Source organism: Pristiophorus japonicus, chromosome 1 (assembly GCF_044704955.1).
Source record: "Pristiophorus japonicus isolate sPriJap1 chromosome 1, sPriJap1.hap1, whole genome shotgun sequence".
In the NCBI taxonomy this organism is placed as follows: domain Eukaryota; kingdom Metazoa; phylum Chordata; class Chondrichthyes; family Pristiophoridae; genus Pristiophorus; species Pristiophorus japonicus.
This window is the reverse complement of record NC_091977.1, coordinates 476,857,004-476,880,849: the sequence shown is the minus strand read 5'-3', so window position 1 is coordinate 476,880,849 and position 23,846 is coordinate 476,857,004. Positions and strand designations below refer to the sequence as shown.

General features: G+C 49.3%; 14 non-coding genes across 14 annotated transcripts; all 14 read right to left on the bottom strand.

The window, feature by feature from the left end:
• Positions 1-3,066: 3,066 nt before the first annotated feature.
• On the bottom strand, positions 3,067-3,139 carry trnar-acg (transfer RNA arginine (anticodon ACG)). The gene has a single exon. It is a non-coding gene; the product is annotated as a tRNA-Arg (tRNA).
• A 1,164-nt stretch (positions 3,140-4,303) lies between these two features.
• Positions 4,304-4,376, bottom strand: trnar-acg (transfer RNA arginine (anticodon ACG)). The gene has a single exon. It is a non-coding gene; the product is annotated as a tRNA-Arg (tRNA).
• Positions 4,377-5,539: 1,163 nt separating this feature from the next.
• Positions 5,540-5,612, bottom strand: trnar-acg (transfer RNA arginine (anticodon ACG)). The gene has a single exon. It is a non-coding gene; the product is annotated as a tRNA-Arg (tRNA).
• A 1,164-nt stretch (positions 5,613-6,776) lies between these two features.
• On the bottom strand, positions 6,777-6,849 carry trnar-acg (transfer RNA arginine (anticodon ACG)). Its single transcript has one exon. It is a non-coding gene; the product is annotated as a tRNA-Arg (tRNA).
• A 1,163-nt stretch (positions 6,850-8,012) lies between these two features.
• trnar-acg (transfer RNA arginine (anticodon ACG)) lies at positions 8,013-8,085 on the bottom strand. The gene has a single exon. It is a non-coding gene; the product is annotated as a tRNA-Arg (tRNA).
• Positions 8,086-9,249: 1,164 nt separating this feature from the next.
• Positions 9,250-9,322, bottom strand: trnar-acg (transfer RNA arginine (anticodon ACG)). The gene has a single exon. It is a non-coding gene; the product is annotated as a tRNA-Arg (tRNA).
• Positions 9,323-10,486: 1,164 nt separating this feature from the next.
• On the bottom strand, positions 10,487-10,559 carry trnar-acg (transfer RNA arginine (anticodon ACG)). Its single transcript has one exon. It is a non-coding gene; the product is annotated as a tRNA-Arg (tRNA).
• A 2,382-nt stretch (positions 10,560-12,941) lies between these two features.
• On the bottom strand, positions 12,942-13,014 carry trnac-aca (transfer RNA cysteine (anticodon ACA)). The gene has a single exon. It is a non-coding gene; the product is annotated as a tRNA-Cys (tRNA).
• Positions 13,015-14,177: 1,163 nt separating this feature from the next.
• On the bottom strand, positions 14,178-14,250 carry trnar-acg (transfer RNA arginine (anticodon ACG)). Its single transcript has one exon. It is a non-coding gene; the product is annotated as a tRNA-Arg (tRNA).
• A 1,164-nt stretch (positions 14,251-15,414) lies between these two features.
• On the bottom strand, positions 15,415-15,487 carry trnar-acg (transfer RNA arginine (anticodon ACG)). The gene has a single exon. It is a non-coding gene; the product is annotated as a tRNA-Arg (tRNA).
• Positions 15,488-16,646: 1,159 nt separating this feature from the next.
• On the bottom strand, positions 16,647-16,719 carry trnac-aca (transfer RNA cysteine (anticodon ACA)). Its single transcript has one exon. It is a non-coding gene; the product is annotated as a tRNA-Cys (tRNA).
• Positions 16,720-19,118: 2,399 nt separating this feature from the next.
• On the bottom strand, positions 19,119-19,191 carry trnar-acg (transfer RNA arginine (anticodon ACG)). Its single transcript has one exon. It is a non-coding gene; the product is annotated as a tRNA-Arg (tRNA).
• Positions 19,192-20,355: 1,164 nt separating this feature from the next.
• trnar-acg (transfer RNA arginine (anticodon ACG)) lies at positions 20,356-20,428 on the bottom strand. Its single transcript has one exon. It is a non-coding gene; the product is annotated as a tRNA-Arg (tRNA).
• Positions 20,429-21,587: 1,159 nt separating this feature from the next.
• On the bottom strand, positions 21,588-21,660 carry trnac-aca (transfer RNA cysteine (anticodon ACA)). Its single transcript has one exon. It is a non-coding gene; the product is annotated as a tRNA-Cys (tRNA).
• Positions 21,661-23,846: the final 2,186 nt, after the last annotated feature.

Here is a 23,846-nt window from a genome sequence, read left to right as displayed (position 1 = left end):
CCAGTGCTGCCCTTGCTCGCCTGCTATTGCTCAGTAACGTCGATTGGAGCAAAGCATGAAAAGTGTTCAGGGAGCGGGCCAACCTGAAGCAGGAGATTTCTGCTGGTCGTGGAAGCGAGGAGGCAAGTGATAAGGGGCGAGTCAGATGCAAACTGGGAGCTAATACCAGATGTGAATGAGGAATTTGCTCAAATGGGAGAGCGCTTACTTTGCATGTGTGAGACAGTGGGATCAATGCCTGCATTCTCCACTGTTCTTTTGGCTCAGTTAATAGTTCAGACACAAGAGTTGTGTCAGGTGTGGGTGAGCCCATCTGCTTCTGAAGGTCACCGCAGGCTGAGGGACATCAAATCCTTTGGTGTGCTGTCGCAGCAAAACTTCTCGATTTTTGCATGCATGCAGCTGAAATGGAAAGAAGGAAAAACATCTTTACAAGTATCAATGCCTTCTCTAAGGATTGAACTGAGGACCTTTAGATAACGAGACTGACGTGCTGCCTAATGCACTAAGAAGGCACTTACCAGTTTAAGAGCTGGACAGTTTGACCAAATATGTTCGCTTACGTGGCATCCAAAGCCATAATGCAAAGATTGCAAAAATACTCGAGCCAGGTAGGAGTCGAACCTACAATCTTCTGATCCGTCGTCAGACGCGTTATCCATTGTGCCACTGGCCCAGTCTGTGAAAAATAGCTGCGACATCAGCAGGTGCACAGGACGGGCAGATTACAAGGTATGAGGCAGACAATCACCAAAGAGAGGCACCTCTGTCGCATCCCTTCGATTCACAGGTGGGAGAGCGGAGCAGTGCAGTAGAAAACAAAGCAAAGCAAAGTCGTGCTTAGGTAGTTGGTTGCACTCCGGCTTGAAGCAGTGAGCATTCTTTTGAAGTATGTATGTGTGTGGTAAGTGGCAATTCGCTGAAGGCAGAGCTCTTAATATGACGAGCAGTTTACAGCTGAACATGTTGCAGCTGAGGCACAGGACAGTGCCTTCGCCGTTTTGCTTGAACACTTGCATCTGTGTGTCAGCAGGGAGTGCCTTTGAGCAGCAATGCATGAAAAGAGGCAGCACTTTCTTTCAGGCAAAGCCTCAGGCAATAGAATCATCTGTCCATCAGTCAGAAAGGGCTCTCGCTTGCTCCCTCACGCTCGTGGCGGCTGCGACATTACGCTCAACTCGCTTCCCTTCCGCAGGCTCGAGCTCTTCTTGGTATCTTTCACCATATCCGTGGCTTCCAGTCCTGCCCTTGCTCGCTTGCTATTGCTCAGTAACGTCGATTGGAGCAAAGCATGAAAATTGTTCAGGGAGCAGGCCAACCTGAAGCAGGAGATTTCTGCTGGTCGTGGAAGGGAGGAGGCCAGTGATAAGGGGCGATTCAGATGCAAACTGGGAGCTAATACCAGATGTGAATGGGGAATTTGCTCAAATGGGAGAGCGCTTACTTTGCATGTGTGAGGCAGTGGGATCAATGCCTGCATTCTCCACTGTTCTTTTGGCTCAGTGAATAGTTCAGATACAAGAGTTGTGTCAGGTGTGGGTGAGCCCATCTGCTTCTGAAGGTCACCGCAGGCTGAGGGACATCAAATCCTTTGGTGTGCTGTCGCAGCAAAACTTCTCGATTTTTGCATGCATGCAGCTGAAATGGAAAGAAGGAAAAACATCTTTACAAGTATCAATGCCTTCTCTAAGGATTGAATTGAGGACCTTCAGATAATGAGACTGACGTGCTGCCTACTACACTAAGAAGGTACTTCCCAGTTTAAGAGCTGGACAGTTTGACCACATATGTTCGCTTACGTGGAATCCAAAGCCATAATGCAAAGATACTCAAGCCAGGTAGGAGTCGAACCGACAATCTTCTGATCCGTAGTCAGACGTGTTATCCATTGCGCCACTGGCCCAGTCTGTGAAAAATAGCTGCGACATCAGCAGGTGCACAGGACGGGCAGATTACAAGGCATGAGGCAGACAATCACCAAAGAGAGGCACCTCTGTCGCATCCCTTCGATTCACAGGTGGGAGAGCGGAGCAGTGCAGTAGAAAACAAAGCAAAGCAAAGTCGTGCTTAGGTAGTTGGTTGCACTCCGGCTTGAAGCAGTGAGCATTCTTTTGAAGTATGTATGTGTGTGGTAAGTGGCAATTCGCTAAAGGCAGAGCTCTTAATATGACGAGCATTTTACAGCTGAACATGTTGCAGCTGAGGCACAGGACAGTGCCTTCGCCGTTTTGCTTGAACACTTGCATCTGTGTGTCAGCAGGGAGTGCCTTTGAGCAGCAATGCATGAAAAGAGGCAGCACTTTCTTTCAGGCAAAGCCTCAGGCAATAGAATCATCTGTCCATCAGTCAGACAGGCCTCTCGCTTGCTCCCTCACGCTCGTGGCGGCTGCGACGTTACGCTCAACTCGCTTCCCTTCCGCAGGCTCGAGCTCTTCTTGGCGTCTTTCACCATATCCGTGGCTTCCAGTGCTGCCCTTGCTCGCCTGCTATTGCTCAGTAACGTCGATTGGAGCAAAGCATGAAAAGTGTTCAGGGAGCAGGCCAACCTGAAGCAGGAGATTTCTGCTGGTCGTGGAAGGGAGGAGGCCAGTGATAAGGGGCGATTCAGATGCAAACTGGGAGCTAATACCAGATGTGAATGGGGAATTTGCTCAAATGGGAGAGCGCTTACTTTGCATGTGTGAGGCAGTGGGATCAATGCCTGCATTCTCCACTGTTCTTTTGGCTCAGTGAATAGTTCAGACACAAGAGTTGTGTCAGGTGTGGGTGAGCCCATCTGCTTCTGAAGGTCACCGCAGGCTGAGGGACATCAAATCCTTTGGTGTGCTGTCGCAGCAAAACTTCTCGATTTTTGCATGCATGCAGCTGAAATGGAAAGAAGGAAAAACATCTTTACAAGTATCAATGCCTTTTCTAAGGATTGAACTCAGGACCTTCAGATTATGAGACTGACGTGCTGCCTACTGCACTAAGAAGGTACTTACGTGTTTAAGAGCTGGACAGTTTGACCACATATGTTCGCTTACGTGGAATCCAAAGCCATAATGCAAAGATTGCAAAAATACTCAAGCCAGGTAGGAGTCGAACCTACAATCGTCTGATCCGTAGTCAGACGCGATATCCATTGCGCCACTGGCCCAGTTTGTGAAAAATAGCTGCGACATCAGCAGGTGCACAGGACGGGCAGATTACAAGGCATGAGGCAGACAATCACCAAAGAGAGGCACCTCTGTCGCATCCCTTCGATTCACAGGTGGGAGAGCGGAGCAGTGCAGTAGAAAACAAAGCAAAGCAAAGTCGTGCTTAGGTAGTTGGTTGCACTGCGGCTTGAAGCAGTGAGCATTCTTTTGAAGTATGTATGTGTGTGGTAAGTGGCAATTCGCTAAAGGCAGAGCTCTTAATATGACGAGCATTTTACAGCTGAACATGTTGCAGCTGAGGCACAGGACAGTGCCTTCGCCGTTTTGCTTGAACACTTGCATCTGTGTGTCAGCAGGGAGTGCCTTTGAGCAGCAATGCATGAAAAGAGGCAACACTTTCTTTCAGGCAAAGCCTCAGGCAATAGAATCATCTGTCCATCAGTCAGATAGGCCTCTCGCTTGCTCCCTCACGCTCGTGGCGGCTGCGACGTTGCGCTCAACTCGCTTCCCTTCCGCAGGCTCGAGCTCTTCTTGGCGTCTTTCACCATATCCGTGGCTTCCAGTCCTGCCCTTGCTCGCTTGCTATTGCTCAGTAACGTCGATTGGAGCAAAGCATGAAAAGTGTTCAGGGAGCAGGCCAACCTGAAGCAGGAGATTTCTGCTGGTCGTGGAAGCGAGGAGGCAAGTGATAAGGGGCGAGTCAGGTGCAAACTGGGAGCTAATACCAGATGTGAATGAGGAATTTACTCAAATGGGAGAGCGCTTACTTTGCATGTGTGAGGCAGTGGGATCAATGCCTGCATTCTCCACTGTTCTTTTGGCTCAGTTAATAGTTCAGACACAAGAGTTGTGTCAGGTGTGGGTGAGCCCATCTGCTTCTGAAGGTCACCGCAGGCTGAGGGACATCAAATCCTTTGATGTGCTGTCGCAGCAAAACTTCTCGATTTTTGCATGCATGCAGCTGAAATGGAAAGAAGGAAAGACATCTTTACAAGTATCAATGCCTTTCTCTGAGGATTGAACTGAGGACCTTCAGATTATGTGACTGACGTGCTGCCTACTGCACTAAGAAGGTACTTACCAGTTTACGAGCTGGACAGTTTGACCAAATATGTTCGCTTACGTGGCATCCAAAGCCATAATGCAAAGATTGCAAAAATACTCGAGCCAGGTAGGAGTCGAACCTACAATCTTCTGAACCGTAGTCAGACGCGATATCCATTGCGCCACTGGCCCAGTTTGTGAAAAATAGCTGCGACATCAGCAGGTGCACAGGACGGGCAGATTACAAGGCATGAGGCAGACAATCACCAAAGAGAGGCACCTCTGTCGCATCCCTTCGATTCACAGGTGGGAGAGCGGAGCAGTGCAGTAGAAAAAAAAGCAAAGCAAAGTCGTCCTGAGGTAGTTGGTTGCACTCCGGCTTGAAGCAGTGAGCATTCTTTTGAAGTATGTATGTGTGTGGTAAGTGGCAATTCGCTGAAGGCAGAGCTCTTAATATGACGAGCAGTTTACAGCTGAACATGTTGCAGCTGAGGCACAGGACAGTGCCTTCGCCGTTTTGCTTGAACACTTGCATCTGTGTGTCAGCAGGGAGTGCCTTTGAGCAGCAATGCATGAAAAGAGGCAGCACTTTCTTTCAGGCAAAGCCTCAGGCAATAGAATCATCTGTCCATCAGTCAGACAGGCCTCTCGCTTGCTCCCTCACGCTCGTGGCGGCTGCGACGTTACGCTCAACTCGCTTCCCTTCCGCAGGCTCGAGCTCTTCTTGGCGTCTTTCACCATATCCGTGGCTTCCAGTGCTGCCCTTGATCGCCTGCTATTGCTCAGTAACGTCGATTGGAGCAAAGCATGAAAAGTGTTCAGGGAGCAGGCCAACCTGAAGCAGGAGATTTCTGCTGGTCGTGGAAGGGAGGAGGCCAGTGATAAGGGGCGATTCAGATGCAAACTGGGAGCTAATACCAGATGTGAATGGGGAATTTGCTCAAATGGGAGAGCGCTTACTTTGCATGTGTGAGGCAGTGGGATCAATGCCTGCATTCTCCACTGTTCTTTTGGTTCAGTGAATAGTTCAGACACAAGAGTTGTGTCAGGTGTGGGTGAGCCCATCTGCTTCTGAAGGTCACCGCAGGCTGAGGGACATCAAATCCTTTGGTGTGCTGTCGCAGCAAAACTTCTCGATTTTTGCATGCATGCAGCTGAAATGGAAAGAAGGAAAAACATCTTTACAAGTATCAATGCCTTTTCTAAGGATTGAACTCAGGGCCTTCAGATTATGAGACTGACGTGCTGCCTACTGCACTAAGAAGGTACTTACGTGTTTAAGAGCTGGACAGTTTGACCACATATGTTCGCTTACGTGGAATCCAAAGCCATAATGCAAAGATTGCAAAAATACTCAAGCCAGGTAGGAGTCGAACCTACAATCGTCTGATCCGTAGTCAGACGCGATATCCATTGCGCCACTGGCCCAGTTTGTGAAAAATAGCTGCGACATCAGCAGGTGCACAGGACGGGCAGATTACAAGGCATGAGGCAGACAATCACCAAAGAGAGGCACCTCTGTCGCATCCCTTCGATTCACAGGTGGGAGAGCGGAGCAGTGCAGTAGAAAACAAAGCAAAGCAAAGTCGTGCTTAGGTAGTTGGTTGCACTGCGGCTTGAAGCAGTGAGCATTCTTTTGAAGTATGTATGTGTGTGGTAAGTGGCAATTCGCTAAAGGCAGAGCTCTTAATATGACGAGCATTTTACAGCTGAACATGTTGCAGCTGAGGCACAGGACAGTGCCTTCGCCGTTTTGCTTGAACACTTGCATCTGTGTGTCAGCAGGGAGTGCCTTTGAGCAGCAATGCATGAAAAGAGGCAACACTTTCTTTCAGGCAAAGCCTCAGGCAATAGAATCATCTGTCCATCAGTCAGATAGGCCTCTCGCTTGCTCCCTCACGCTCGTGGCGGCTGCGACGTTGCGCTCAACTCGCTTCCCTTCCGCAGGCTCGAGCTCTTCTTGGCGTCTTTCACCATATCCGTGGCTTCCAGTCCTGCCCTTGCTCGCTTGCTATTGCTCAGTAACGTCGATTGGAGCAAAGCATGAAAAGTGTTCAGGGAGCAGGCCAACCTGAAGCAGGAGATTTCTGCTGGTCGTGGAAGCGAGGAGGCAAGTGATAAGGGGCGAGTCAGGTGCAAACTGGGAGCTAATACCAGATGTGAATGAGGAATTTACTCAAATGGGAGAGCGCTTACTTTGCATGTGTGAGGCAGTGGGATCAATGCCTGCATTCTCCACTGTTCTTTTGGCTCAGTTAATAGTTCAGACACAAGAGTTGTGTCAGGTGTGGGTGAGCCCATCTGCTTCTGAAGGTCACCGCAGGCTGAGGGACATCAAATCCTTTGATGTGCTGTCGCAGCAAAACTTCTCGATTTTTGCATGCATGCAGCTGAAATGGAAAGAAGGAAAGACATCTTTACAAGTATCAATGCCTTTCTCTGAGGATTGAACTGAGGACCTTCAGATTATGTGACTGACGTGCTGCCTACTGCACTAAGAAGGTACTTACCAGTTTACGAGCTGGACAGTTTGACCAAATATGTTCGCTTACGTGGCATCCAAAGCCATAATGCAAAGATTGCAAAAATACTCGAGCCAGGTAGGAGTCGAACCTACAATCTTCTGAACCGTAGTCAGACGCGATATCCATTGCGCCACTGGCCCAGTTTGTGAAAAATAGCTGCGACATCAGCAGGTGCACAGGACGGGCAGATTACAAGGCATGAGGCAGACAATCACCAAAGAGAGGCACCTCTGTCGCATCCCTTCGATTCACAGGTGGGAGAGCGGAGCAGTGCAGTAGAAAAAAAAGCAAAGCAAAGTCGTCCTGAGGTAGTTGGTTGCACTCCGGCTTGAAGCAGTGAGCATTCTTTTGAAGTATGTATGTGTGTGGTAAGTGGCAATTCGCTGAAGGCAGAGCTCTTAATATGACGAGCAGTTTACAGCTGAACATGTTGCAGCTGAGGCACAGGACAGTGCCTTCGCCGTTTTGCTTGAACACTTGCATCTGTGTGTCAGCAGGGAGTGCCTTTGAGCAGCAATGCATGAAAAGAGGCAGCACTTTCTTTCAGGCAAAGCCTCAGGCAATAGAATCATCTGTCCATCAGTCAGACAGGCCTCTCGCTTGCTCCCTCACGCTCGTGGCGGCTGCGACGTTACGCTCAACTCGCTTCCCTTCCGCAGGCTCGAGCTCTTCTTGGCGTCTTTCACCATATCCGTGGCTTCCAGTGCTGCCCTTGATCGCCTGCTATTGCTCAGTAACGTCGATTGGAGCAAAGCATGAAAAGTGTTCAGGGAGCAGGCCAACCTGAAGCAGGAGATTTCTGCTGGTCGTGGAAGGGAGGAGGCCAGTGATAAGGGGCGATTCAGATGCAAACTGGGAGCTAATACCAGATGTGAATGGGGAATTTGCTCAAATGGGAGAGCGCTTACTTTGCATGTGTGAGGCAGTGGGATCAATGCCTGCATTCTCCACTGTTCTTTTGGTTCAGTGAATAGTTCAGACACAAGAGTTGTGTCAGGTGTGGGTGAGCCCATCTGCTTCTGAAGGTCACCGCAGGCTGAGGGACATCAAATCCTTTGGTGTGCTGTCGCAGCAAAACTTCTCGATTTTTGCATGCATGCAGCTGAAATGGAAAGAAGGAAAAACATCTTTACAAGTATCAATGCCTTTTCTAAGGATTGAACTCAGGGCCTTCAGATTATGAGACTGACGTGCTGCCTACTGCACTAAGAAGGTACTTACGTGTTTAAGAGCTGGACAGTTTGACCACATATGTTCGCTTACGTGGAATCCAAAGCCATAATGCAAAGATTGCAAAAATACTCAAGCCAGGTAGGAGTCGAACCTACAATCGTCTGATCCGTAGTCAGACGCGATATCCATTGCGCCACTGGCCCAGTTTGTGAAAAATAGCTGCGACATCAGCAGGTGCACAGGACGGGCAGATTACAAGGCATGAGGCAGACAATCACCAAAGAGAGGCACCTCTGTCGCATCCCTTCGATTCACAGGTGGGAGAGCGGAGCAGTGCAGTAGAAAACAAAGCAAAGCAAAGTCGTGCTTAGGTAGTTGGTTGCACTGCGGCTTGAAGCAGTGAGCATTCTTTTGAAGTATGTATGTGTGTGGTAAGTGGCAATTCGCTAAAGGCAGAGCTCTTAATATGACGAGCATTTTACAGCTGAACATGTTGCAGCTGAGGCACAGGACAGTGCCTTCGCCGTTTTGCTTGAACACTTGCATCTGTGTGTCAGCAGGGAGTGCCTTTGAGCAGCAATGCATGAAAAGAGGCAACACTTTCTTTCAGGCAAAGCCTCAGGCAATAGAATCATCTGTCCATCAGTCAGATAGGCCTCTCGCTTGCTCCCTCACGCTCGTGGCGGCTGCGACGTTGCGCTCAACTCGCTTCCCTTCCGCAGGCTCGAGCTCTTCTTGGCGTCTTTCACCATATCCGTGGCTTCCAGTCCTGCCCTTGCTCGCTTGCTATTGCTCAGTAACGTCGATTGGAGCAAAGCATGAAAAGTGTTCAGGGAGCAGGCCAACCTGAAGCAGGAGATTTCTGCTGGTCGTGGAAGCGAGGAGGCAAGTGATAAGGGGCGAGTCAGGTGCAAACTGGGAGCTAATACCAGATGTGAATGGGGAATTTACTCAAATGGGAGAGCGCTTACTTTGCATGTGTGAGGCAGTGGGATCAATGCCTGCATTCTCCACTGTTCTTTTGGCTCAGTTAATAGTTCAGACACAAGAGTTGTGTCAGGTGTGGGTGAGCCCATCTGCTTCTGAAGGTCACCGCAGGCTGAGGGACATCAAATCCTTTGATGTGCTGTCGCAGCAAAACTTCTCGATTTTTGCATGCATGCAGCTGAAATGGAAAGAAGGAAAGACATCTTTACAAGTATCAATGCCTTTCTCTGAGGATTGAACTGAGGACCTTCAGATTATGTGACTGACGTGCTGCCTACTGCACTAAGAAGGTACTTACCAGTTTACGAGCTGGACAGTTTGACCAAATATGTTCGCTTACGTGGCATCCAAAGCCATAATGCAAAGATTGCAAAAATACTCGAGCCAGGTAGGAGTCGAACCTACAATCTTCTGAACCGTAGTCAGACGCGATATCCATTGCGCCACTGGCCCAGTTTGTGAAAAATAGCTGCGACATCAGCAGGTGCACAGGACGGGCAGATTACAAGGCATGAGGCAGACAATCACCAAAGAGAGGCACCTCTGTCACATGCCTTCGATTCACAGGTGGGAGAGCGGAGCAGTGCAGTAGAAAACAAAGCAAAGCAAAGTCGTGCTTAGGTAGTTGGTTGCACTCCGGCTTGAAGCAGTGAGCATTCTTTTGAAGTATGTATGTGTGTGGTAAGTGGCAATTCGCTGAAGGCAGAGCTCTTAATATGACGAGCAGTTTACAGCTGAACATGTTGCAGCTGAGGCACAGGACAGTGCCTTCGCCGTTTTGCTTGAACACTTGCATCTGTGTGTCAGCAGGGAGTGCCTTTGAGCAGCAATGCATGAAAAGAGGCAGCACTTTCTTTCAGGCAAAGCCTCAGGCAATAGAATCATCTGTCCATCAGTCAGACAGGCCTCTCGCTTGCTCCCTCACGCTCGTGGCGGCTGCGACGTTGCGCTCAACTCGCTTCCCTTCCGCAGGCTCGAGCTCTTCTTGGCGTCTTTCACCATATCCGTGGCTTCCAGTCCTGCCCTTGCTCGCTTGCTATTGCTCAGTAACGTCGATTGGAGCAAAGCATGAAAAGTGTTCAGGGAGCAGGCCAACCTGAAGCAGGAGATTTCTGCTGGTCGTGGAAGCGAGGACGCAAGTGATAAGGGGCGAGTCAGGTGCAAACTGGGAGCTAATACCAGATGTGAATGGGGAATTTACTCAAATGGGAGAGCGCTTACTTTGCATGTGTGAGGCAGTGGGATCAATGCCTGCATTCTCCACTGTTCTTTTGGCTCAGTTAATAGTTCAGACACAAGAGTTGTGTCAGGTGTGGGTGAGCCCATCTGCTTCTGAAGGTCACCGCAGGCTGAGGGACATCAAATCCTTTGATGTGCTGTCGCAGCAAAACTTCTCGATTTTTGCATGCATGCAGCTGAAATGGAAAGAAGGAAAGACATCTTTACAAGTATCAATGCCTTTCTCTGAGGATTGAACTGAGGACCTTCAGATTATGTGACTGACGTGCTGCCTACTGCACTAAGAAGGTACTTACCAGTTTACGAGCTGGACAGTTTGACCAAATATGTTCGCTTACGTGGCATCCAAAGCCATAATGCAAAGATTGCAAAAATACTCGAGCCAGGTAGGAGTCGAACCTACAATCTTCTGAACCGTAGTCAGACGCGATATCCATTGCGCCACTGGCCCAGTTTGTGAAAAATAGCTGCGACATCAGCAGGTGCACAGGACGGGCAGATTACAAGGCATGAGGCAGACAATCACCAAAGAGAGGCACCTCTGTCACATCCCTTCGATTCACAGGTGGGAGAGCGGAGCAGTGCAGTAGAAAACAAAGCAAAGCAAAGTCGTCCTGAGGTAGTTGGTTGCACTCCGGCTTGAAGCAGTGAGCATTCTTTTGAAGTATGTATGTGTGTGGTAAGTGGCAATTCGCTGAAGGCAGAGCTCTTAATATGACGAGCAGTTTACAGCTGAACATGTTGCAGCTGAGGCACAGGACAGTGCCTTCGCCGTTTTGCTTGAACACTTGCATCTGTGTGTCAGCAGGGAGTGCCTTTGAGCAGCAATGCATGAAAAGAGGCAGCACTTTCTTTCAGGCAAAGCCTCAGGCAATAGAATCATCTGTCCATCAGTCAGACAGGCCTCTCGCTTGCTCCCTCACGCTCGTGACGGCTCAACTCGCTTCCCTTCCGCAGGCTCGAGCTCTTCTTGGCGTCTTTCACCATATCCGTGGCTTCCAGTCCTGCCCTTGCTCGCTTGCTATTGCTCAGTAACGTCGATTGGAGCAAAGCATGAAAAGTGTTCAGGGAGCAGGCCAACCTGAAGCAGGAGATTTCTGCTGGTCGTGGAAGGGAGGAGGCCAGTGATAAGGGGCGATTCAGATGCAAACTGGGAGCTAATACCAGATGTGAATGGGGAATTTGCTCAAATGGGAGAGCGCTTACTTTGCATGTGTGAGGCAGTGGGATCAATGCCTGCATTCTCCACTGTTCTTTTGGCTCAGTGAATAGTTCAGACACAAGAGTTGTGTCAGGTGTGGGTGAGCCCATCTGCTTCTGAAGGTCACCGCAGGCTGAGGGACATCAAATCCTTTGGTGTGCTGTCGCAGCAAAACTTCTCGATTTTTGCATGCATGCAGCTGAAATGGAAAGAAGGAAAGACATCTTTACAAGTATCAATGCCTTCTCTAAGGATTGAACTGAGGACCTTTAGATAACAAGACTGACGTGCTGCCTAATGCACTAAGAAGGCACTTACCAGTTTAAGAGCTGGACAGTTTGACCAAATATGTTCGCTTACGTGGCATCCAAAGCCATAATGCAAAGATTGCAAAAATACTCGAGCCAGGTAGGAGTCGAACCTACAATCTTCTGATCCGTCGTCAGACGCGTTATCCATTGTGCCACTGGCCCAGTCTGTGAAAAATAGCTGCGACATCAGCAGGTGCACAGGACGGGCAGATTACAAGGCATGAGGCAGACAATCACCAAAGAGAGGCACCTCTGTCGCATCCCTTCGATTCACAGGTGGGAGAGCGGAGCAGTGCAGTAGAAAACAAAGCAAAGCAAAGTCGTGCTTAGGTAGTTGGTTGCACTCCGGCTTGAAGCAGTGAGCATTCTTTTGAAGTATGTATGTGTGTGGTAAGTGGCAATTCGCTGAAGGCAGAGCTCTTAATATGACGAGCAGTTTACAGCTGAACATGTTGCAGCTGAGGCACAGGACAGTGCCTTCGCCGTTTTGCTTGAACACTTGCATCTGTGTGTCAGCAGGGAGTGCCTTTGAGCAGCAATGCATGAAAAGAGGCAGCACTTTCTTTCAGGCAAAGCCTCAGGCAATAGAATCATCTGTCCATCAGTCAGACAGGCCTCTCGCTTGCTCCCTCACGCTCGTGGCGGCTCAACTCGCTTCCCTTCCGCAGGCTCGAGCTCTTCTTGGCGTCTTTCACCATATCCGTGGCTTCCAGTCCTGCCCTTGCTCGCTTGCTATTGCTCAGTAACGTCGATTGGAGCAATTGGAGCAAAGCATGAAAAGTGTTCAGGGAGCGGGCCAACCTGAAGCATGAGATTTCTGCTGGTCGTGGAAGCGAGGAGGCAAGTGATAAGGGGCGAGTCAGATGCAAACTGGGAGCTAATACCAGATGTGAATGGGGAATTTGCTCAAATGAGAGAGCGCTGACTTTGCATGTGTGAAGCAGTGGGATCAATGCCTGCATTCTCCACTGTTCTTTTGGCTCAGTTAATAGTTCAGACACAAGAGTTGTGTCAGGTGTGGGTGAGCCCATCTGCTTCTGAAGGTCACCGCAGGCTGAGGGACATCAAATCCTTTGGTGTGCTGTCGCAGCAAAACTTCTCGATTTTTGCAAGCATGCAGCTGAAATGGAAAGAAGGAAAAACATCTTTACAAGTATCAATGCCTTTTCTAAGGATTGAATTCAGGACCTTCAGATTATGAGACTGACGTGCTGCCTACTGCACTAAGAAGGTACTTCCCAGTTTAAGAGCTGGACAGTTTGACCAAATATGTTCGCTTACGTGGCATCCAAAGCCATAATGCAAAGATTGCAAAAATACTCGAGCCAGGTAGGAGTCGAACCTACAATCTTCTGATCTGTAGTCAGACGCGTTATCCATTGCGCCACTGGCCCAGTCTGTGAAAAATAGCTGCAACATCAGCAGGTGCACAGGACGGGCAGATTCCAAGGCATGAGGCAGACAATCACCAAAGAGAGGCACCTCTGTCGCATCCCTTCGATTCACAGGTGGGAGAGCGGAGCAGTGCAGTAGAAAACAAAGCAAAGCAAAGTCGTGCTTAGGTAGTTGGTTGCACTCCGGCTTGAAGCAGTGAGCATTCTTTTGAAGTATGTATGTGTGTGGTAAGTGGCAATTCGCTGAAGGCAGAGCTCTTAATATGACGAGCAGTTTACAGCTGAACATGTTGCAGCTGAGGCACAGGACAGTGCCTTCGCCGTTTTGCTTGAACACTTGCATCTGTGTGTCAGCAGGGAGTGCCTTTGAGCAGCAATGCATGAAAAGAGGCAGCACTTTCTTTCAGGCAAAGCCTCAGGCAATAGAATCATCTGTCCATCAGTCAGAAAGGGCTCTCGCTTGCTCCCTCACGCTCGTGGCGGCTGCGACATTACGCTCAACTCGCTTCCCTTCCGCAGGCTCGAGCTCTTCTTGGTATCTTTCACCATATCCGTGGCTTCCAGTCCTGCCCTTGCTCGCTTGCTATTGCTCAGTAACGTCGATTGGAGCAAAGCATGAAAAGTGTTCAGGGAGCAGGCCAACCTGAAGCAGGAGATTTCTGCTGGTCGTGGAAGGGAGGAGGCCAGTGATAAGGGGCGATTCAGATGCAAACTGGGAGCTAATACCAGATGTGAATGGGGAATTTGCTCAAATGGGAGAGCGCTTACTTTGCATGTGTGAGGCAGTGGGATCAATGCCTGCATTCTCCACTGTTCTTTTGGCTCAGTGAATAGTTCAGACACAAGAGTTGTGTCAGGTGTGGGTGAGCCCATCTGCTTCTGAAGGTCACCGCAGGCTGAGGGACATCAAATCCTTTGGTGTGCTGTCGCAGCAAAACTTCTCGATTTTTGCATGCATGCAGCTGAAATGGAAAGAAGGAAAAACATCTTTACAAGTATCAATGCCTTTTCTAAGGATTGAACTCAGGACCTTCAGATTATGAGACTGACGTGCTGCCTACTGCACTAAGAAGGTACTTACGTGTTTAAGAGCTGGACAGTTTGACCACATATGTTCGCTTACGTGGAATCCAAAGCCATAATGCAAAGATTGCAAAAATACTCAAGCCAGGTAGGAGTCGAACCTACAATCGTCTGATCCGTAGTCAGACGCGATATCCATTGCGCCACTGGCCCAGTTTGTGAAAAATAGCTGCGACATCAGCAGGTGCACAGGACGGGCAGATTACAAGGCATGAGGCAGACAATCACCAAAGAGAGGCACCTCTGTCGCATCCCTTCGATTCACAGGTGGGAGAGCGGAGCAGTGCAGTAGAAAACAAAGCAAAGCAAAGTCGTGCTTAGGTAGTTGGTTGCACTGCGGCTTGAAGCAGTGAGCATTCTTTTGAAGTATGTATGTGTGTGGTAAGTGGCAATTCGCTAAAGGCAGAGCTCTTAATATGACGAGCATTTTACAGCTGAACATGTTGCAGCTGAGGCACAGGACAGTGCCTTCGCCGTTTTGCTTGAACACTTGCATCTGTGTGTCAGCAGGGAGTGCCTTTGAGCAGCAATGCATGAAAAGAGGCAACACTTTCTTTCAGGCAAAGCCTCAGGCAATAGAATCATCTGTCCATCAGTCAGATAGGCCTCTCGCTTGCTCCCTCACGCTCGTGGCGGCTGCGACGTTGCGCTCAACTCGCTTCCCTTCCGCAGGCTCGAGCTCTTCTTGGCGTCTTTCACCATATCCGTGGCTTCCAGTCCTGCCCTTGCTCGCTTGCTATTGCTCAGTAACGTCGATTGGAGCAAAGCATGAAAAGTGTTCAGGGAGCAGGCCAACCTGAAGCAGGAGATTTCTGCTGGTCGTGGAAGCGAGGAGGCAAGTGATAAGGGGCGAGTCAGGTGCAAACTGGGAGCTAATACCAGATGTGAATGGGGAATTTACTCAAATGGGAGAGCGCTTACTTTGCATGTGTGAGGCAGTGGGATCAATGCCTGCATTCTCCACTGTTCTTTTGGCTCAGTTAATAGTTCAGACACAAGAGTTGTGTCAGGTGTGGGTGAGCCCATCTGCTTCTGAAGGTCACCGCAGGCTGAGGGACATCAAATCCTTTGATGTGCTGTCGCAGCAAAACTTCTCGATTTTTGCATGCATGCAGCTGAAATGGAAAGAAGGAAAGACATCTTTACAAGTATCAATGCCTTTCTCTGAGGATTGAACTGAGGACCTTCAGATTATGTGACTGACGTGCTGCCTACTGCACTAAGAAGGTACTTACCAGTTTACGAGCTGGACAGTTTGACCAAATATGTTCGCTTACGTGGCATCCAAAGCCATAATGCAAAGATTGCAAAAATACTCGAGCCAGGTAGGAGTCGAACCTACAATCTTCTGAACCGTAGTCAGACGCGATATCCATTGCGCCACTGGCCCAGTTTGTGAAAAATAGCTGCGACATCAGCAGGTGCACAGGACGGGCAGATTACAAGGCATGAGGCAGACAATCACCAAAGAGAGGCACCTCTGTCACATCCCTTCGATTCACAGGTGGGAGAGCGGAGCAGTGCAGTAGAAAACAAAGCAAAGCAAAGTCGTGCTTAGGTAGTTGGTTGCACTCCGGCTTGAAGCAGTGAGCATTCTTTTGAAGTATGTATGTGTGTGGTAAGTGGCAATTCGCTGAAGGCAGAGCTCTTAATATGACGAGCAGTTTACAGCTGAACATGTTGCAGCTGAGGCACAGGACAGTGCCTTCGCCGTTTTGCTTGAACACTTGCATCTGTGTGTCAGCAGGGAGTGCCTTTGAGCAGCAATGCATGAAAAGAGGCAGCACTTTCTTTCAGGCAAAGCCTCAGGCAATAGAATCATCTGTCCATCAGTCAGACAGGCCTCTCGCTTGCTCCCTCACGCTCGTGGCGGCTCAACTCGCTTCCCTTCCGCAGGCTCGAGCTCTTCTTGGCGTCTTTCACCATATCCGTGGCTTCCAGTCCTGCCCTTGCTCGCTTGCTATTGCTCAGTAACGTCGATTGGAGCAATTGGAGCAAAGCATGAAAAGTGTTCAGGGAGCGGGCCAACCTGAAGCATGAGATTTCTGCTGGTCATGGAAGCGAGGAGGCAAGTGATAAGGGGCGAGTCAGATGCAAACTGGGAGCTAATACCAGATGTGAATGGGGAATTTGCTCAAATGAGAGAGCGCTGACTTTGCATGTGTGAAGCAGTGGGATCAATGCCTGCATTCTCCACTGTTCTTTTGGCTCAGTTAATAGTTCAGACACAAGAGTTGTGTCAGGTGTGGGTGAGCCCATCTGCTTCTGAAGGTCACCGCAGGCTGAGGGACATCAAATCCTTTGGTGTGCTGTCGCAGCAAAACTTCTCGATTTTTGCAAGCATGCAGCTGAAATGGAAAGAAGGAAAAACATCTTTACAAGTATCAATGCCTTTTCTAAGGATTGAATTCAGGACCTTCAGATTATGAGACTGACGTGCTGCCTACTGCACTAAGAAGGTACTTCCCAGTTTAAGAGCTGGACAGTTTGACCAAATATGTTCGCTTACGTGGCATCCAAAGCCATAATGCAAAGATTGCAAAAATACTCGAGCCAGGTAGGAGTCGAACCTACAATCTTCTGATCTGTAGTCAGACGCGTTATCCATTGCGCCACTGGCCCAGTCTGTGAAAAATAGCTGCAACATCAGCAGGTGCACAGGACGGGCAGATTCCAAGGCATGAGGCAGACAATCACCAAAGAGAGGCACCTCTGTCGCATCCCTTCGATTCACAGGTGGGAGAGCGGAGCAGTGCAGTAGAAAACAAAGCAAAGCAAAGTCGTGCTTAGGTAGTTGGTTGCACTCCGGCTTGAAGCAGTGAGCATTCTTTTGAAGTATGTATGTGTGTGGTAAGTGGCAATTCGCTGAAGGCAGAGCTCTTAATATGACGAGCAGTTTACAGCTGAACATGTTGCAGCTGAGGCACAGGACAGTGCCTTCGCCGTTTTGCTTGAACACTTGCATCTGTGTGTCAGCAGGGAGTGCCTTTGAGCAGCAATGCATGAAAAGAGGCAGCACTTTCTTTCAGGCAAAGCCTCAGGCAATAGAATCATCTGTCCATCAGTCAGAAAGGGCTCTCGCTTGCTCCCTCACGCTCGTGGCGGCTGCGACATTACGCTCAACTCGCTTCCCTTCCGCAGGCTCGAGCTCTTCTTGGTATCTTTCACCATATCCGTGGCTTCCAGTCCTGCCCTTGCTCGCTTGCTATTGCTCAGTAACGTCGATTGGAGCAAAGCATGAAAAGTGTTCAGGGAGCAGGCCAACCTGAAGCAGGAGATTTCTGCTGGTCGTGGAAGCGAGGAGGCAAGTGATAAGGGGCGAGTCAGATGCAAACTGGGAGCTAATACCAGATGTGAATGAGGAATTTGCTCAAATGGGAGAGCGCTTACTTTGCATGTGTGAGACAGTGGGATCAATGCCTGCATTCTCCACTGTTCTTTTGGCTCAGTTAATCGTTCAGACACAAGAGTTGTGTCAGGTGTGGGTGAGCCCATCTGCTTCTGAAGGTCACCGCAGGCTGAGGGACATCAAATCCTTTGGTGTGCTGTCGCAGCAAAGCTTCTCGATTTTTGCATGCATGCAGCTGAAATGGAAAGAAGGAAAAACATCTTTATAAGTATCAATGCCTTCTCTAAGGATTGAACTGAGGACCTTTAGATAACGAGACTGACGTGCTGCCTAATGCACTAAGAAGGCACTTACCAGTTTAAGAGCTGGACAGTTTGACCAAATATGTTCGCTTACGTGGCATCCAAAGCCATAATGCAAAGATTGCAAAAATACTCAAGCCAGGTAGGAGTCGAACCTACAATCTTCTGATCCGTCGTCAGACGCGTTATCCATTGTGCCACTGGCCCAGTCTGTGAAAAATAGCTGCGACATCAGCAGGTGCACAGGACGGGCAGATTACAAGGCATGAGGCAGACAATCACCAAAGAGAGGCACCTCTGTCGCATCCCTTCGATTCACAGGTGGGAGAGCGGAGCAGTGCAGTAGAAAAAAAAGCAAAGCAAAGTCGTCCTGAGGTAGTTGGTTGCACTCCGGCTTGAAGCAGTGAGCATTCTTTTGAAGTATGTATGTGTGTGGTAAGTGGCAATTCGCTGAAGGCAGAGCTCTTAATATGACGAGCAGTTTACAGCTGAACATGTTGCAGCTGAGGCACAGGACAGTGCCTTCGCCGTTTTGCTTGAACACTTGCATCTGTGTGTCAGCAGGGAGTGCCTTTGAGCAGCAATGCATGAAAAGAGGCAGCACTTTCTTTCAGGCAAAGCCTCAGGCAATAGAATCATCTGTCCATCAGTCAGACAGGCCTCTCGCTTGCTCCCTCACGCTCGTGGCGGCTGCGACGTTACGCTCAACTCGCTTCCCTTCCGCAGGCTCGAGCTCTTCTTGGCGTCTTTCACCATATCCGTGGCTTCCAGTGCTGCCCTTGCTCGCCTGCTATTGCTCAGTAACGTCGATTGGAGCAAAGCATGAAAAGTGTTCAGGGAGCAGGCCAACCTGAAGCAGGAGATTTCTGCTGGTCGTGGAAGGGAGGAGGCCAGTGATAAGGGGCGATTCAGATGCAAACTGGGAGCTAATACCAGATGTGAATGGGGAATTTGCTCAAATGGGAGAGCGCTTACTTTGCATGTGTGAGGCAGTGGGATCAATGCCTGCATTCTCCACTGTTCTTTTGGCTCAGTGAATAGTTCAGACACAAGAGTTGTGTCAGGTGTGGGTGAGCCCATCTGCTTCTGAAGGTCACCGCAGGCTGAGGGACATCAAATCCTTTGGTGTGCTGTCGCAGCAAAACTTCTCGATTTTTGCATGCATGCAGCTGAAATGGAAAGAAGGAAAAACATCTTTACAAGTATCAATGCCTTTTCTAAGGATTGAACTCAGGACCTTCAGATTATGAGATTGACGTGCTGCCTACTGCACTAAGAAGGTACTTACGTGTTTAAGAGCTGGACAGTTTGACCACATATGTTCGCTTACGTGGAATCCAAAGCCATAATGCAAAGATTGCAAAAATACTCAAGCCAGGTAGGAGTCGAACCTACAATCGTCTGATCCGTAGTCAGACGCGATATCCATTGCGCCACTGGCCCAGTTTGTGAAAAATAGCTGCGACATCAGCAGGTGCACAGGACGGGCAGATTACAAGGCATGAGGCAGACAATCACCAAAGAGAGGCACCTCTGTCGCATCCCTTCGATTCACAGGTGGGAGAGCGGAGCAGTGCAGTAGAAAACAAAGCAAAGCAAAGTCGTGCTTAGGTAGTTGGTTGCACTGCGGCTTGAAGCAGTGAGCATTCTTTTGAAGTATGTATGTGTGTGGTAAGTGGCAATTCGCTAAAGGCAGAGCTCTTAATATGACGAGCATTTTACAGCTGAACATGTTGCAGCTGAGGCACAGGACAGTGCCTTCGCCGTTTTGCTTGAACACTTGCATCTGTGTGTCAGCAGGGAGTGCCTTTGAGCAGCAATGCATGAAAAGAGGCAACACTTTCTTTCAGGCAAAGCCTCAGGCAATAGAATCATCTGTCCATCAGTCAGATAGGCCTCTCGCTTGCTCCCTCACGCTCGTGGCGGCTGCGACGTTGCGCTCAACTCGCTTCCCTTCCGCAGGCTCGAGCTCTTCTTGGCGTCTTTCACCATATCCGTGGCTTCCAGTCCTGCCCTTGCTCGCTTGCTATTGCTCAGTAACGTCGATTGGAGCAAAGCATGAAAAGTGTTCAGGGAGCAGGCCAACCTGAAGCAGGAGATTTCTGCTGGTCGTGGAAGCGAGGAGGCAAGTGATAAGGGGCGAGTCAGGTGCAAACTGGGAGCTAATACCAGATGTGAATGGGGAATTTACTCAAATGGGAGAGCGCTTACTTTGCATGTGTGAGGCAGTGGGATCAATGCCTGCATTCTCCACTGTTCTTTTGGCTCAGTTAATAGTTCAGACACAAGAGTTGTGTCAGGTGTGGGTGAGCCCATCTGCTTCTGAAGGTCACTGCAGGCTGAGGGACATCAAATCCTTTGATGTGCTGTCGCAGCAAAACTTCTCGATTTTTGCATGCATGCAGCTGAAATGGAAAGAAGGAAAGACATCTTTACAAGTATCAATGCCTTTCTCTGAGGATTGAACTGAGGACCTTCAGACTATGTGACTGACGTGCTGCCTACTGCACTAAGAAGGTACTTACCAGTTTACGAGCTGGACAGTTTGACCAAATATGTTCGCTTACGTGGCATCCAAAGCCATAATGCAAAGATTGCAAAAATACTCGAGCCAGGTAGGAGTCGAACCTACAATCTTCTGAACCGTAGTCAGACGCGATATCCATTGCGCCACTGGCCCAGTTTGTGAAAAGTAGCTGCGACATCAGCAGGTGCACAGGACGGGCAGATTACAAGGCATGAGGCAGACAATCACCAAAGAGAGGCACCTCTGTCACATCCCTTCGATTCACAGGTGGGAGAGCGGAGCAGTGCAGTAGAAAACAAAGCAAAGCAAAGTCGTGCTTAGGTAGTTGGTTGCACTCCGGCTTGAAGCAGTGAGCATTCTTTTGAAGTATGTATGTGTGTGGTAAGTGGCAATTCGCTGAAGGCAGAGCTCTTAATATGACGAGCAGTTTACAGCTGAACATGTTGCAGCTGAGGCACAGGACAGTGCCTTCGCCGTTTTGCTTGAACACTTGCATCTGTGTGTCAGCAGGGAGTGCCTTTGAGCAGCAATGCATGAAAAGAGGCAGCACTTTCTTTCAGGCAAAGCCTCAGGCAATAGAATCATCTGTCCATCAGTCAGACAGGCCTCTCGCTTGCTCCCTCACGCTCGTGGCGGCTCAACTCGCTTCCCTTCCGCAGGCTCGAGCTCTTCTTGGCGTCTTTCACCATATCCGTGGCTTCCAGTCCTGCCCTTGCTCGCTTGCTATTGCTCAGTAACGTCGATTGGAGCAATTGGAGCAAAGCATGAAAAGTGTTCAGGGAGCGGGCCAACCTGAAGCATGAGATTTCTGCTGGTCGTGGAAGCGAGGAGGCAAGTGATAAGGGGCGAGTCAGATGCAAACTGGGAGCTAATACCAGATGTGAATGGGGAATTTGCTCAAATGAGAGAGCGCTGACTTTGCATGTGTGAAGCAGTGGGATCAATGCCTGCATTCTCCACTGTTCTTTTGGCTCAGTTAATAGTTCAGACACAAGAGTTGTGTCAGGTGTGGGTGAGCCCATCTGCTTCTGAAGGTCACCGCAGGCTGAGGGACATCAAATCCTTTGGTGTGCTGTCGCAGCAAAACTTCTCGATTTTTGCAAGCATGCAGCTGAAATGGAAAGAAGGAAAAACATCTTTACAAGTATCAATGCCTTTTCTAAGGATTGAATTCAGGACCTTCAGATTATGAGACTGACGTGCTGCCTACTGCACTAAGAAGGTACTTCCCAGTTTAAGAGCTGGACAGTTTGACCAAATATGTTCGCTTACGTGGCATCCAAAGCCATAATGCAAAGATTGCAAAAATACTCGAGCCAGGTAGGAGTCGAACCTACAATCTTCTGATCTGTAGTCAGACGCGTTATCCATTGCGCCACTGGCCCAGTCTGTGAAAAATAGCTGCAACATCAGCAGGTGCACAGGACGGGCAGATTCCAAGGCATGAGGCAGACAATCACCAAAGAGAGGCACCTCTGTCGCATCCCTTCGATTCACAGGTGGGAGAGCGGAGCAGTGCAGTAGAAAACAAAGCAAAGCAAAGTCGTGCTTAGGTAGTTGGTTGCACTCCGGCTTGAAGCAGTGAGCATTCTTTTGAAGTATGTATGTGTGTGGTAAGTGGCAATTCGCTGAAGGCAGAGCTCTTAATATGACGAGCAGTTTACAGCTGAACATGTTGCAGCTGAGGCACAGGACAGTGCCTTCGCCGTTTTGCTTGAACACTTGCATCTGTGTGTCAGCAGGGAGTGCCTTTGAGCAGCAATGCATGAAAAGAGGCAGCACTTTCTTTCAGGCAAAGCCTCAGGCAATAGAATCATCTGTCCATCAGTCAGAAAGGGCTCTCGCTTGCTCCCTCACGCTCGTGGCGGCTGCGACATTACGCTCAACTCGCTTCCCTTCCGCAGGCTCGAGCTCTTCTTGGTATCTTTCACCATATCCGTGGCTTCCAGTCCTGCCCTTGCTCGCTTGCTATTGCTCAGTAACGTCGATTGGAGCAAAGCATGAAAAGTGTTCAGGGAGCAGGCCAACCTGAAGCAGGAGATTTCTGCTGGTCGTGGAAGCGAGGAGGCAAGTGATAAGGGGCGAGTCAGATGCAAACTGGGAGCTAATACCAGATGTGAATGAGGAATTTGCTCAAATGGGAGAGCGCTTACTTTGCATGTGTGAGACAGTGGGATCAATGCCTGCATTCTCCACTGTTCTTTTGGCTCAGTTAATAGTTCAGACACAAGAGTTGTGTCAGGTGTGGGTGAGCCCATCTGCTTCTGAAGGTCACCGCAGGCTGAGGGACATCAAATCCTTTGGTGTGCTGTCGCAGCAAAGCTTCTCGATTTTTGCATGCATGCAGCTGAAATGGAAAGAAGGAAAAACATCTTTATAAGTATCAATGCCTTCTCTAAGGATTGAACTGAGGACCTTTAGATAACGAGACTGACGTGCTGCCTAATGCACTAAGAAGGCACTTACCAGTTTAAGAGCTGGACAGTTTGACCAAATATGTTCGCTTACGTGGCATCCAAAGCCATAATGCAAAGATTGCAAAAATACTCAAGCCAGGTAGGAGTCGAACCTACAATCTTCTGATCCGTCGTCAGACGCGTTATCCATTGTGCCACTGGCCCAGTCTGTGAAAAATAGCTGCGACATCAGCAGGTGCACAGGACGGGCAGATTACAAGGCATGAGGCAGACAATCACCAAAGAGAGGCACCTCTGTCGCATCCCTTCGATTCACAGGTGGGAGAGCGGAGCAGTGCAGTAGAAAAAAAAGCAAAGCAAAGTCGTCCTGAGGTAGTTGGTTGCACTCCGGCTTGAAGCAGTGAGCATTCTTTTGAAGTATGTATGTGTGTGGTAAGTGGCAATTCGCTGAAGGCAGAGCTCTTAATATGACGAGCAGTTTACAGCTGAACATGTTGCAGCTGAGGCACAGGACAGTGCCTTCGCCGTTTTGCTTGAACACTTGCATCTGTGTGTCAGCAGGGAGTGCCTTTGAGCAGCAATGCATGAAAAGAGGCAGCACTTTCTTTCAGGCAAAGCCTCAGGCAATAGAATCATCTGTCCATCAGTCAGAAAGGGCTCTCGCTTGCTCCCTCACGCTCGTGGCGGCTGCGACATTACGCTCAACTCGCTTCCCTTCCGCAGGCTCGAGCTCTTCTTGGTATCTTTCACCATATCCGTGGCTTCCAGTCCTGCCCTTGCTCGCTTGCTATTGCTCAGTAACGTCGATTGGAGCAAAGCATGAAAAGTGTTCAGGGAGCAGGCCAACCTGAAGCAGGAGATTTCTGCTGGTCGTGGAAGGGAGGAGGCCAGTGATAAGGGGCGATTCAGATGCAAACTGGGAGCTAATACCAGATGTGAATGGGGAATTTGCTCAAATGGGAGAGCGCTTACTTTGCATGTGTGAGGCAGTGGGATCAATGCCTGCATTCTCCACTGTTCTTTTGGCTCAGTGAATAGTTCAGACACAAGAGTTGTGTCAGGTGTGGGTGAGCCCATCTGCTTCTGAAGGTCACCGCAGGCTGAGGGACATCAAATCCTTTGGTGTGCTGTCGCAGCAAAACTTCTCGATTTTT